At 42.9% G+C, this 14,812-nt stretch overlaps 1 pseudogene; it reads right to left on the reverse strand.

Annotated features, from left to right (window-relative positions):
* Positions 1 to 391: 391 nt before the first annotated feature.
* On the reverse strand, positions 392 to 8,808 carry LOC118401674 (opsin-5-like; annotated as a pseudogene).
* Between the last annotated feature and the right edge of the window lie 6,004 nt (positions 8,809 to 14,812).

The raw sequence follows: 14,812 nt of genomic DNA on the forward strand, positions 1-14,812 counted from the left end.
ACACACACACACACAATGAGTCAATACCAGAAAACACATCTGTTTCTGCTTGTTTTGTCCTCCCCACTCTCGTTGACGTTGAATTGGACTATTTGTTTAATTGCCTTGCTCACGCTCTCCCCCGTGTTGCACTTTTATACAGTTGTTGAATGAGTTGTTTCATGTTGAGTAAAGCCAAGCTGTAATAAACCAACCTGTTATCTACATTAGTAATCCAGCATCCATATACCTGCATTAGCAACATGTAAACAATGGTTTAAATTGGGGTGTAGGGGAAGTTGGACTGATGTGAAAGTTGGTTGGGCTTTCCATCGTCATGTGTCCAACCAATTATTACCGCACACAGAAAACAGTATTGTACCGGTTCTTGCCAATCCATCAGGTCCTTCACTTCTGTTCCACTGTAATCTCCTCCAGCCCCCATGAATCCCTGAGGGACAACCCAGGTTTTTAATAAGTAGTATGTTTTAACAAAGAGTCCATGTCTATCTTGACAGACAAACATATTTTAAATTATGGAATTTATTTATATATCAGCTGCAAAATATAGACCAGAGATGTAAAAAAAAAAAACTATAAAACCAGAATGAATATTTTACATTTTAGGGCCGGGCCACTTTAGCGTGTCCCGGCACCATCTCAAAGTTGATCCGAAGGTTGTCGATTTCTGAGGTCCTTTTGCTGTGCTTGGTGGCACGCAGGGACTTCTTATGACACGCTTCCTGCTTTTTCTGCTTCCGCATCTGTTTTTGCATCATCGACTGCAGCTGGGGCTCTGTTGAGAGCTGATCCTGAGGTGCATAAACTTTGGCTGAGGAGCTGGGGATGTTGGTACCGCCATGGCAACCTCTTGGGTAGTGTCTGAAGCACTCGAAGGCATCGCTGCACTTCTCGCAGGCGCTAGTGCAACCTCTGGACCTGCCCGGGGCTTGGCGGGCGGACGAGGTGGGGGAACAGGACTGGCCGTGGCCCGGACGTCTACAGAATGATTGGAGGCTGACGCGGACCACCAAGTGGGAGTGGCACTTCCCCACAGCGCCCGGGGAGCAGGAGCACAGGCAGCCCTTCAGAAAGGCCCTGCAAAGGCTCACCAGGTCTCGGTACAACACCCTGTGGAAGTTAGGCCTGAGCAGCAGGTAGATAATGGGGTTGTAGATGGTGGAGGACTTAGCAAACATGGCAGGCACGGCGAATGCCAAAGGTGGGATGTTATCCATGTGTCCGAACGCTGCCCACATCGACACCACGGCATAAGGGCTCCACGCTGCGAAGAAACTTATACAGACAGCAACACTCAGCTGGAGAAGAAAACATTTAAAAGAAAAGGGGGGAGGGAGGAAAGAGAGCACAAATGTAAACAGTTCAACAAGGTCTATTGGCAGATTGCACTCCATACCCAACTGGCTGACACCCAAGGATTAAATTATTGAAACAGGCCTTTGAGATTCTTTTAACGTCAAGGTTTAAAGCAAGGGACATCAGAGCCTACCTGACTGCCATTGATTGGATGGAGAGAGTAAAAAGCATATAGGTGAAGCATTGTTGTATGGATCACGGCATGGCCGGGGGTTGCTGTGGAGCATTTTTCACCCCTAATAAAAGGCCTAGTTCACAGATTTTTGAAAAAAAAATAAAATGTAAAAGCTTTGCGGGTGAGCAGTCAATAAGTTTTGCGTTCAGCCAGTGTGTTACTCTGGCTCAATTTATTTTGACTCTACATTTCCATATACGTAGGAGATTCATTTTTTTGTTTCGGCTCATTCCAAGGGGAGGAGAGTTATAGAAGCATATGTGAGTTTTTCAAAAACTTGTGAATTTTAGACAACTATAAAAATAAATAAATATATGTAAAAAAACAACAACATTTAAATAAGAATTAACCCATACACACACACACACAGTGCATTCAGCAAGTATTCAGACCTTGACCCTTTTCACATTTTGTAATAGCCTTATTCTAAAATTGATCAAATATCCCCCCCATCATCATCTACACACATTACCCAATAATGACAAAGCAAAAGCAGGTTTCTCAAATGTATAAAAAAGCGGAAATACCTTATTTACATAAGTATTCAGACCCTTTGCTATGAGACTCCAAATTGAGCTCAGGTGCATCCTGTTTCCATTGATCATCCTTGAGATGTTTCTACAACTTGATTGGAGTCCACCTGTGGTAAATTCAATTGATTGGACATGATTTGGAAAAGGCACACACAGTTGACAGTTCATGTCAGAGCAAAAACCAAGCCATGAGGTCGAAGGAATTGTCTGTAGAGCTCCGAGACAGGATTGTGTCAAGGCAGAGATCCGGGGCAGGGTACCAAAAAATGTCTGCATCATTTAAGGTCCGCAAGAACACAGTGGCCTCCATCATTCTTAAATTGAAGTTTGAAACCACCAAAACTCACCCTAGAGCTGGCTGCCTGGCCAATCTGAGCAATCAGGGGAGAGGTACCTTGGTCAGGGAGGTGACCAAGAACCCGATGGTCACTCTGACAGAGCTTCAGCGGTCCTCTTTGGAGATGGGAGAACCTTCCAGAAGGACAACCAACTCTGCAACACTCAACCAATCAGGCCTTTATGGTAGAGTGGCCAGACGGTAGCCACTCCTCAGTAAAAGGCACATGACACCCACTTGGAGTTTGCCAAAAGGCACCTAATGGACTCTCAGACCATGAGAAACAAGATTCTCTGGTCTGATGAAACCAAGAATGAACTCTTTGGCATGAATGTGAAGCGTCACGTCTGGAGGAAACCAGACACCATCCCTACGGTGAAGCATGGTGGTAGCAGCATGTTTTTCAACAGCTGCAGGGACTAATCACGGCTAGTCAGGATCGAGGTAAAGATGAATGGAGCAAAGTACAGAAAGATCCTTGATGAAAACCTGCTCCAGGGAGCTCAGGACCTCAGAACTGTTGGAAGGTGAAACTTCACACCAGACAAGGACCCTAAGGACACATCCAAGTTAACGCAGGAGTTGCTTCGGGACAAGTCTCTGAATGTCCTTGAGTGGCCCAGCCAGAGCCCCTTGAACAATGTCGAACATCTCTGTAGAGACCTGAAAATAGCTGTGCAGCAACGCTCCCCATCCAACCTGACAGAGCTTGATAGGATCTGAAGAGAAGAGTGGGAGAAACTCCCAAATATAGGTGTGCCGAACTTGTAGCATCATACCCAAGAAGACTCGAGGCTGTAATCACTGCCAAAGGTGCTTCGACAAAGTACTGAGTAAAGCGTTTGAATATTTATGTAAGTGATATATCAGTTCTTTATTTTTAATACATTTGCAAAAATGTCAACCTGTTTTTGCTTTATCATTATGGGGTATTGTGTGTTGATTGAGTAAAAAAAATGTTTTTAATACATTTTAGAATAAGGCTGTAACGTAACAAAATGTGGAGGAAGACAAGGGGGACTGATCACTTTCTCGTAAAAGCATGTCTGACATGTATTGGGATGCACAATCGTGGATTGATTTAAACCAGTAGGAGAATCTTAAAAGTAATTATAAAACTCACAAGCAGCCAGTGCAGAGACCTTAAATCGGTATAATGTGTGCTCTCCATCTTGTCTTGGTCAGTACCCATGCTGCAGAATTCTGTATGCTTTGCAGTGTACCAATAGCTTTCTTGGATAGACCAGACACGGCCTGACTCTCCCTGTGGTTTGGCTCCAACAATAAGTACATCAGTCTTGTCTTGATTTAGCTGGAGAAGCTTCCAGTATTTAAATCACATATACAGTCTAATTTTTCCATGGAGCTAAAATCCTCTGAAACAGAAATGCAACGTTGTGTATTGTCTGCGTAGCAGTGAAAATGAATGCTGTGCTTTCTGAACAGTACCAGACCCAAAATCAAACCTTGTGGAACGCCACATGCAATATGCATTTGAGTTATGTTCACTAAGTGAGACAACACACAACAAATAGGTCCCGAAACCAATTTAGAACAGCACCGGAGAGGCCAACCCACCTCTCCAGTCTGTCCAGAAGGACATCATGGTCAACAGTGTTGAATGCAGCACTTAAAGTACAAGGAGAGAGGGCCGTTTGGCAACAGTGTTGGCTCTAAGATCATTTACTTTAAGGCTGTCTCTGATGTGGTGGGCCCAAAAACCTGATAGGAATTTTCTACAGTTGGCACTTAAATAATGTAGCTGTTTGAAACCCAATTGATCCAGACAGGACACGATACATCTGTATAGTGCCATTCTCCTATTCTCTGTCCAACTTCAAACCTCCTATTACAATATGTGAAGTGGCCCTAGTTGTGAGTATACAATAGGCAATTTAATTACTTTCCCAAAATGGATCAACCAATCAAATGTATTTATCCCTTTTTAAATCAACAGTTGTCACAGCATGCTTTACAGTACCCCTGTGAGACCACACCATGCTCACCTTCACAATAACATCCTGGATGTTGCTCATCTTGGTCTGCCGGGCCTCGTGATGCTCCATGGCCTTATGGGAGGCTCGGACCGTCATCAGGATGCCCGTGTAGGACGCCACAATGGCACAGCAGGGCACGATGCAAGACAAAGAGCACCGCCGTGTAGGAGCGGGCCACGGGATGCAGGTTGGACAGGCGCCAGTCGATGCAGCAGGCTGTGCCGTAGGGCTCCGGACCATACTCACCCCAGTGGGCCAGAGGGGAGCAGGCGAACACCAGGGCCCAAACCCATGCACAGGCTATCAGTAGACGGCCGTGGACGGCGTTGAACCGGTTACCTGGACGGATGGATGGGGATATGGACAGTCAGTTTAAAGCTGCAATATGTTACTTATTTGGCGACCCGACCCTATTCACATAATTATTTATAGATCTGTCATTCGCATAGAAAACAAGTGAAAGAATCCATCCATCGGTTCTATGCTTTCTATTTCATTTTAACGGCTTTTACTTTCAGTTTTGTACACCAGCTTCAAACAGCTGAAAATATAATATTTTGGGTTATTGAAAATATATATTTCACAGTGCTTTAGTTGGTGCAATGATTATCATAAACTGAAATTAGGCAAACCATTCGCATTTTAGCAACCAGGAAGTGGCAGCGTGATTTCTGCATATTGCACCTTTAATAGGGTAGCATGGTCATCATTAGAGAATCTGGGGTGGATTTGCGGAGGAACATGATCTTTCTCAAAGTGAACATGTCATAGGGTAATATGTTGAGAAGTACACATTTTTCTGAACTGTTTAATGCTATGAGGGGTTATTTCCCAATTCCCAGGCCTGGATATGTATAGTGCACATGGAATTTACTAAATATATGGATAACTAACCCATTATATTACATACTAGGCCCATTTCAGAACAGCAATGAATAACTAAATTGTTCAAATTGGTTAAGTGTGTCTCGGGCTAAAACATCCACGCAGATGCAATTTCAGTACCATTGCAAAAAAGGACATTCTCAGAATTTAAAACTGAATAGCACTGTTTTTTGGCAACGTCATAAGCCACACTAATTGAGTGTTGGCTAGTCGCTAGTGGACACTCATTAGCCATCAAAGCAGTGGCTGATGAGTGTTTGGTCACTGTGGAATTATGTAGTTCTTAAATTTTCAGTCAATAAATCAAAAATCACCCACTTAGGATCAGTACATTTCAAAACTATGTCAATTCCATGGGCAAGACTAAGGCCAGGCTCTTTGATAACTTACCGTAGAGAGGATAACATACTTTCACAAAACACACCATGCTCAACAGGGTGAGAGTTGTCAGACTGCAGACTCCAAACAACATGCTGCAGAACGCATAGATCAAACACACTGTTTTCCCAAACAGCCACCTGAGAGATGGGAGGGAGAGGAGAGAAAGGGGTAGAGACAGAGAGACGGGAGGGAGTGAAAGAGGAAAAGGAGGAAGAAAGTGTGAGAATGACCGAGACAGAAAGAAAGAGTCGGAGATGGAACACTAGTAATTTGTTTAGCACTCCACTGTGGCTTGGCAGTACTGTAAGTGGTCTTTCATGCTGAACCGAACTGCACTGTGCTGGCTTGGACATTTCCTTTTCACTTGATCCTTTCCAGGAGGTTCTAGTGGATAAGTAACCAGGTCAGCACAGTTCGGCTTGGCTAGAGTGTAAAATTGCATACAGTACCAGACCTGGGTACTTCCTAATTTCACTGTTATTTGTACAGTACCTGTGGTAGATATTTGCAAGGCTTGGGTATGTAGTGTAAACAGGTGTGTGCAGTACCTATGGTAGATGCTGGAGGTGATGGCCATGGGGTAGAGGGACAGGGTTAGACTCATGTCGCTGATGGCCAGGTTGATCATGAAGAACTCAGCAGGTTTGAGCAGGTGCTTCTTCTTGTAGGAGATGTATAGCAGTGTGCTGTTGCTAAACAGAGAGCACATGCCTGCAGACCAGAGAGAGATATCACTCAGTATCCTGCTGTGAGAATTACCACAGACAGACAGCTGAAGACAACAACGAGAGGTGTATACTGTTGAGGTCGGAAGTTTACATACACCTTAGCCAAATGCATTTAAACTCAGTTTCACAATTCCTGACATTAAATTATTTTAAAAGTCCCTGTCTTAGGTCAGTTAGGATCACCACTTTATTTTAAGAATGTGAAATGTCAGAATAATAGTAGAGTGATTTATTTCAGCTTTTATTTCTTTCATCACATTCCCAATGGGTCAGAAGTTTAAATACACTAAATTATTATTTGGTAGCATTGCCTTTACATTGTTTAACTTGGGTCAAATGTTTTGGGTAGCCTTCCACAAGCTTCCCACAATAAGTTGGGTGAATTTTGTCCCATTCCTCCTGGCAGAGCTGGTGTAACTGAGTCAGGTTTGTAGGCCTCCTTGCTCGCACACGCCTTTTCAGTTCTGCCCACACATTTTCTATAGGATTAAGGTCAGGTCTTTGTGATGGGCACTCCAATACCTTGACTTTGTTGTCCTTCAGCCATTTTGCCACAACTTTGGAAGTATGCTTGGGGTCATTGTCCATTTGGAAGACCCATTTGTGACCAAGCTTTTAACTTCCTGACTGATGTCTTAAGATGTTGCTTCAATATATCCACATCATTTTCCTGCCTCATGATCCCATCTATTTTGTGAAGTGGACTAGTCCCTCCTGCAGCAAAGCAGAACATAACGCTGGTCATTATGGACAAACAGTTCTATTTTTGTTTCATCAGACCAGAGGACATTTCTACAAAAAGTACAATCTTTGTCACCACGTGCAGTTGCAAACCGTAGTCCGACTTTTTATGGCAGTTATGGAGCAGTGACTTCTTCCTTGCTGGGCGGCCTTTCAGGTTATGTCGATATACGACTCGTTTTACTGTGGATATAGATACTTTTGTACCCGTTTCCTCCAGCATCTTTACAAGGTCCTTTGCTGTTCATCTGGGATTGATTAGCACTTTTCGCACCAAAGTACGTTCATCTCTAGGAGACAGAACGTGTCTACTTCCTGAGCGGTAAAAAGACTGCGTGGTCCCATGGTGTTTATACTGGCATACTATTGTTTGTTCAGATGAATGTGGTACTGTCAGGCATTTGGAAATTGCTTCCAAGGATGAACAAGACTTATGGAGCCCTACAAAAAAAAAATCTGAGATCTAGGCTGATTTCTTTTGATTTTCCCATGATGTCAAGCAAAGAGGCACAGAGTTTGAAGTTAGGCATTGAAAGACATCCACAGGTACACCTCCAATTGACTTAAATTGTCATTTAGCCTATCAGAAGCTTCTAAAGCCATGACATAAATTTTGGGAATTTTCCAAGCTGTTTAAAGGCACAGTCAACTTAGTGTATGTAAACTTCTGACCACTGGAATTGTGATACAGTGAATTATTAGTGTAATAATCTGTAAACAATTGTTGCAAAAATTACTTGCGTCACGCACAAAGTAGATGTCTTAACCGACTTGCCAAAACTATAGTTTGTTAAGAAGAAATGTGTGAAGTGGTTGACAAATGAGTTTTAATGACTCCAACCTAAGTGTATGTAAATTTCCAACTTCAATTGTACATATGTAGAACTAAAAATACTAGAACAGGAATGGATGTACTGTCAAGTGGCCATCGTCTGGGGGTATGTCCATTCTAGTAATTCTATTTGTATGCCTAAAACAGTACAGTTAAGGAACATGTTTGAAAAAAATACAAATAAATCCCAGTGTTCAGAAGAAATATTACGTGAAGTGTTCAGAGAAACTGATATGTTTTAACAGATCTCTTCAGAGCTTAATGCTATAGTCTGTATTAGATATGAAAAGTTTCCAGTAATGCTTTCAAGATCAAAGCCGTCGGTGGAAAGCTAGCTAGTCAATCTGGGTGAGATTTCTACAGCGTTGTGGCCTTGGCGCACAACTCAACCATCGACAGAACTAACGCCCCACGGCCTCATCTCTTTTCAGAACCCAAGATGAGACACGTGTATTTCTGAGTGTCTTGGGGAATACAGATTCCCTCCACACTCTTACACACAAACTTAGTCCCACTGTATAGTCTGGCATCATGTTGAGTTGGTGGACATGTCTCAGCTGAAACAGAATTATCCTCACAGCAGGAAGCTGACTGAGAGTAGGTCATGTTACAGTACAATAAGATTCTTCATCCTCTTGTTTCTGCCTACAGTACATTTATTTCAATTAAAGCAGCGTGGCTCTGTTTTCCGTCACAGGTGGCTAACTGGGGGTGTAAGTTAATACTTTTTGAAGAGAGAGCTTTCTTACCAAACACTGCATACACTATGGCTACTGTTATATCTGCTGCCACAGGTATGTTTGAATGGAATGCAATGTCATCAATGCTCGCGAACATGCCCATCTGAAATGGAAGAGAAGAGAGAGTTACATAGGTGTACTGAACATGATCAATACCCTCTCTCTCACCAATACGTGGAGTTGACTACATCAAAACAAGTTGGTTTCAATAAAATAAATCTATCTACATCCATTCATCCTCCAAGTCATGTGGTCCAGTGATGTCAGGAAAGGCCTAGTTAAGCTGCAGCTGGCCCAGAACAATGGCATGTCTGGCTCTTTATTGTAATCAGAGGGCTAATATAAATACTATGCATGCCAGTCTCTCTTGGCTAAGAGTTGAGGAGAGCGACTGTTTCTTATAAAAGTAGTGATGTAATGTGTTTCATGTTGTGTGCACCCCAGGAAGAGTAACTTCTACTTTCACAACAGCTAATGGGGATCCTGATAAAGGTTGAATACCTCACATGTCCAGTCTGTTTTCACCTTGGTGTACTGTGAGGTTTACTGACAAGTTTACCTTTTTCCCCTCAGTGTTGCATGCAAGCAAATCAGAGAACATCCATGACCATACATCACCAAAATGTTGTATTGTTAACAGAAAGATGACTAAGAACTATTTGAGTACATCCATTTCTCTGAGTATGTGAAACCATATATATATGTAACAGTATACTTTTAAGTCCGTCCCCTCGCCCATACCCGGGCGCGAACCAGGGACCTTCTGCACACAATGACAACAGTCACCCTCGAAGCATCGTTACCCATCGCTCCACAAAAGCCGCGGCCCTTGCAGAGCAAGGGGAATTACTACTTCAAGGTCTCAGAGCAAGTGACGTAACCGATTGAAACGCTATTTAGCGCACACCGCTAACTAAGCTAGCCGTTTCACATCCGTTACATATACATATTGTAATGACCTGACTAGATCATAAATGAACAATTGTCCAGACAGAGGCTTGAGTTTACGAATTGACGGTTTATTACACCAACTTTACACAGGCTACTGTTTGGGCCGTAGCACACGCCAAATAGATGACAGATAACCCACAAGCCAATCGTGACCTTCTCTTGTGAAACCCAGACGTAAGAGAGAGAGAACAAAGGCTGAACCTGGTCTTAACTTCCAATGCTCCACCCCCCTGCCCAACCCCCCTCCACGCCACTCCCCAACCACCAGGATGCCCGGCATCAGAACATTCCAGGCATTCCCGTGATTGGCAGATAGCAGGTTGATTGACAGGTCGGACCCCGCGAACACCGGGTACTGGTCAGTACAACACAACCACCTCCTAGCCTAACACATAACACACAGCTGTCTGTGCGGGTCGCTACATTATCAACGAAATAACGTTACCTAGAAAAAAACTGAGATAGTTGGTAGTGTCTTCAGGACTTTCCTCAAATTAATATTAATGATGTACATCGAATTGTTAAATCAGCCTCAGACTCCAGCGAGCAAGAATGAAAACGGGTTCAAGATGTATATAGGACAGAATCTACCTGAGAATGTGTGTATTTTCGTTAGCAAGGTTAAGTTATGCTTGCTAGCTATATTTGCAAGATAAAAAATTATTGTTATTCATATCTTCTACACAGTAATGTTATCAAACAAAGATACATTGACAGGGGAGATCACCGTGAGGGCTGCCTGTCACAGGTCCATGAGGAAGAGTGAAAGGCCGCACAGCATGAGAGTAGGGAAAGGTTATAGATGGCAACTAGGGACCTTGTTTAACATCTCCTGTGGGACACTGTCATCATGGTCAAAATGTGTTGGAGACAGTGTCAACGTTTAATCTTAACAATAGATAGATATTAATGATGGGTTTCAATCCCAATTTAGAATTGCCCATTTAACAGGTTATTTGATAACGATCTGTTGATGCGGGGTGTGGTAATTTTGTTACTGAGACAATGTACTCCTGTATAGTTAAATGAACCCCAAGTTAAGAAGACTAGACACTACTATGTTAATTGTTATTTATGGGCTGCATTCAGGCCAAAGAGTTCAACCTTGATTTCATCAGACCAGAGAATCTTGTCTTTAGGTGACTTTTGGCAAACATCAAGCAGGCTGTCATGTGCCTTTTACTGAGGGGTGGCTTCCGTCTGGCCACTCAACCATAAAGGCCTAATTGATGGAGTGCTGCAGAGATGAATGTCCTTCTGGAAGGTTCTCCCATCTCCACAGACGAACTCTAGAGCTCTGTCAGAGTGACCATCGGGTTCTTGGTCAGCTCCCTGACCAAGGCCCTTCTCCCCAGACTGCTCAGTTTGGCCGGGCGGCCAGCTCTAGGAAGAGTATTGGTGGTTCCAAGCTTTTTCCTTTTAAGAATGACGGAGGACTTCAATGCTGCAGAAATGTTTTGGTACCCTTCCCCAGACCTCATGGCTTGGTCAACTGTGGGACCTTATATAGACAGGTGTGCTTTTCCAAATCACAGGTGGACTCCAATCAAGTTGTAGAAACATCAAGGATGATCAATGAAAACAGGATGCACCTGAGCTTAATTTCAATTCTCATAGCAAAGGGTCTGAATACTTTTGTAAATATGGTATTTTTTAAAACATTTGTAAAAATTTACTTTTTTTTGCCACGCAATTGTTGTTTACCAGCTCTTTCATTTTTTATTACTTTTATATCAAAAACTTTTGCAGGTATTTTTCTTAACTGGATTGATGGTTTTAAGAGCTTGTAAGTAAGCATTTCACTAAGGTCTACTACACATGTTGTATTCGGCGCATGTGAGAAATAAAATTTGATTTGACAAACATTGGCAGTAGAATGGCCTTACTGAATAGCTCAGTGACTTTCAATGTGGCATCATCATAGGATGCCACCTTTCCAACAATTGACTTTGTCAAATATCTGCCCTGATAGAGCTGCCTGATCAATTGTAACTGCTGTTATTGTGAAGTGGAAATGTCTAGACGCACAACAGCTCAGCATCAGTGGTAGGCCACACAAGCTCACAGAACAGGGCCGCTGATTGCTGAAACTCGTAGTACGTGTAAATCGTCTGTCCACGGTTGCAACATTCACTACCGATCTCCAAACTGCCTCTGGAAGCAACTTCAGCACAATAACTGTTAGTCGGGATCTTCATGAAATGGGTTTCCATGGCCGAGCAGCTGCACACAAGGCTAAGATCACCATGCGCAATGCCAAGAGCCAACTGGAGTGGTGTAAAGCTGTTGGACTCCAGAGCAGTGGAAATGCATTCTCTGGAGTGGTGAATCACGCTTCACCATCTGACAGTTCGTTGGACAAAGCTGGGTTTGGGGAATGCCAGGAGAATGCTACCTTCCCAAATCCATAGTGCCAACTGTAAAGTTCGGTGGAGAAGGAATAATGGTCTGGGGCTGCTTTTCATGGTTCGGGCTATGCGTCTTAGTTCCAGTGAAGGGGAATCTTAACATTACAGCATACAATGATATTCTAGACGGTTCTGAACTTTCAACTTGTGGCAACAGTTTGGGGAAGGCCCTTTCCTGTTTCAGCATGACAATGCCCCCTTGCACAAAGCGAGGTCTATACAGAAGTGGTTTGTTGAGATTGGTGTGGAAGAACCCTGACCTGAAACCCATCTATCACCTTTGGGATGAATTGGAACACTGACTGCGAGCCAGGCCTAATCGCCCAACATCAGTGCCCAACTTCACAAATGCTCTTGTGGCTGAATGGAAACAAGTTCCCACATCTAATGGAAAGCCTTCCCAGAAGGCCTATCTTGTCCATATTTCAACTACCTGACTTTGTTTGAAGTAGTACTAGACCCTGCGGTTCTCAAGTGTATTTTTAAGTCAGCAAATTTCTCTGAGTTGGTGTTTTTCTCCTAGATGTGTTTATATAGTACATTATCAAATTCTGCATGTGGTTTATTCTACACTGAGTACACAATATTAAGAACACCTGCTTTGGCTTTACTGTTATGGTTTTTATGGTTTTTGTGTGGAAAATGTCCAAATCAAAGAGAATGTTTTGGTAAAGATGAAATGTGAAGTTAGTTGTCTAAAATTGGATTTGAGTCAAATCTAGGTCTTGCCTCTTAACTAGGTACGCCCAGAGAATTGCCCTAAAGGTGGTTATGCCCACTTCTGACACGAGGGTATAAAACATGTGAGTAATTAATTTACAGACAAGACGACGTGACCCAAGCTGTAGCCGAGGTCTAAAAAGTCAACGAACACAGAACACAACACAAGTTTGAAGACAAAGAAATATTTTTCTACCCAAGCTACGGATGAGTAGCTGTGTCTAAGCGGGTGAATTCAAGTCGAACCACCTAGCCTCCACCTCCCATCGAATCGTGGTATCTACACTGTTTCATTCCTACGCTGTGAGCTCTGAGCTACAGAGCTGTCTGTCCTCAGAAGAGCCCTTCCAGAGCAAGGGCGAGGGAACAGACTCCTAAGCCAAAAGGACACTGACATCGTGAGGATGACCAGAGAGGTGCGCCGGAGAAGTGCGTCATTGAGCAGCCTGAACGGTCCACGCGGAGAATCCACAGAGACCTTCCCCACGTAATTACATCCTTATATTCTGACCCATAAGAGCGGCAGTTTGGGGCAAGGCTAGGGTTAGAATAAGCATAGCTGACAAATTCACCCAAATGTATATTTCTCTCGTATACTTTATCTTTTTCTCTCTTTTAAATCCCCATTTTTGGGTAACACGCACCATAGTGTGTTGGCCCGTTATGCTAAGTTCTAATCAATAGCCTAGAATGTGTGTTTGTGTATCTTTTATCATCATTTTAGCTTTCTAGTAAATAAATACTCAACTAAGATTGGTGTGGTACGAACTCATTGGTGAGACCCGGGTCCGTGCAGATTCTCGGATTATACGACGTTCAGAACGAGATTGTAGAGGTAACTGATTAATTAGCGGCTGTTGTAAAATCGATATTCTGATATTCTTTGAGTTAATTTGGAAAATAGAAACTCAATAAAAACATATTTTCCCATGGTGCCCCAGGTTAATGAGTTAATTGCTTGATTCAGTTAATCACGCAATTAGAAACTTTTTATCATTCGATGAACAACAGTCGTCACATTAACTAATACAATGTCACGACACATGATTTCCCCTTTTTTCCAGCCTAGCATTTATTTTGGTACAGTGGGTATTAATAAAGCCTTGATGTCTGCCTGTTGGACCTCGCAAACAATGTTTCCTTTTGAATTTCGAAACTCTGTGGACAATACTTTTTTTTTTTAACCCGAACTAAATCACAAATGACCGTCAATATCATGGAAATATCCAAGTAAATGCCAGTAAGCTAGTCAACTTTAGCCAGTTAGCTTGGGTACTTGACTGCCATTGAGGTCAGAACACTCGGATCAACCCAGTGTGCGCTCAGCGAGCGAAACTATCTACATTTACAGAATAGACAATCTGAACACGCTCTGAATTGACGAACAACCCAGAGTGCACTCTAATACACTGGAGGCAATTTAGGAACGCACCCCATATCTTCTGATGGAAAAATGAAATTGTATGAATTGATTTAGGAAAATATGTCAAATGTTGCTAACAGTTTTATAAAAGCAAAAAGGCACACCAGGCAGTGCTGTATCATGAATACAGTCACAGGTAAATGGGACTGTACTCATGATACAGCACTGCCTGGCGTGCCTTTTTGCTTAAGTATCCTCAATATCTCAATCCAACAGTGTTTTGTATTCTGTAACTCAATTTGATTGTGCTACAGTTCCAGGGCATCACCATTCAAACACCTGGTCTTGATATGTTGGCCATCTGCTGTAGGCAGTGGTTGCTGAGCCAATAATATTTTCTTTCACATGGCAGTTCAGTTGACTACAGCATATTCATGAGGCCTATATAGGCCTAACCCATACCAGAACACACAGCAGTTTGATTTCCAACTTTCACAGCACTGCCAAGCAGATAGGACCACAGCTACCCACTGAGCTAGGCCACAACTCCAGATGGCACCAAACTGCAGTGGTGATGAAACCTCCATCCACTCCCCATTACACATTCATGTAGAAATGAAGATTAATGGAAAGAATAGAGGACAAGTCCACCAGCATCCTTCCAT

Source organism: Oncorhynchus keta, chromosome 23 (genome assembly GCF_023373465.1).
Source record: "Oncorhynchus keta strain PuntledgeMale-10-30-2019 chromosome 23, Oket_V2, whole genome shotgun sequence".
NCBI classification, from domain to species: domain Eukaryota; kingdom Metazoa; phylum Chordata; class Actinopteri; order Salmoniformes; family Salmonidae; genus Oncorhynchus; species Oncorhynchus keta.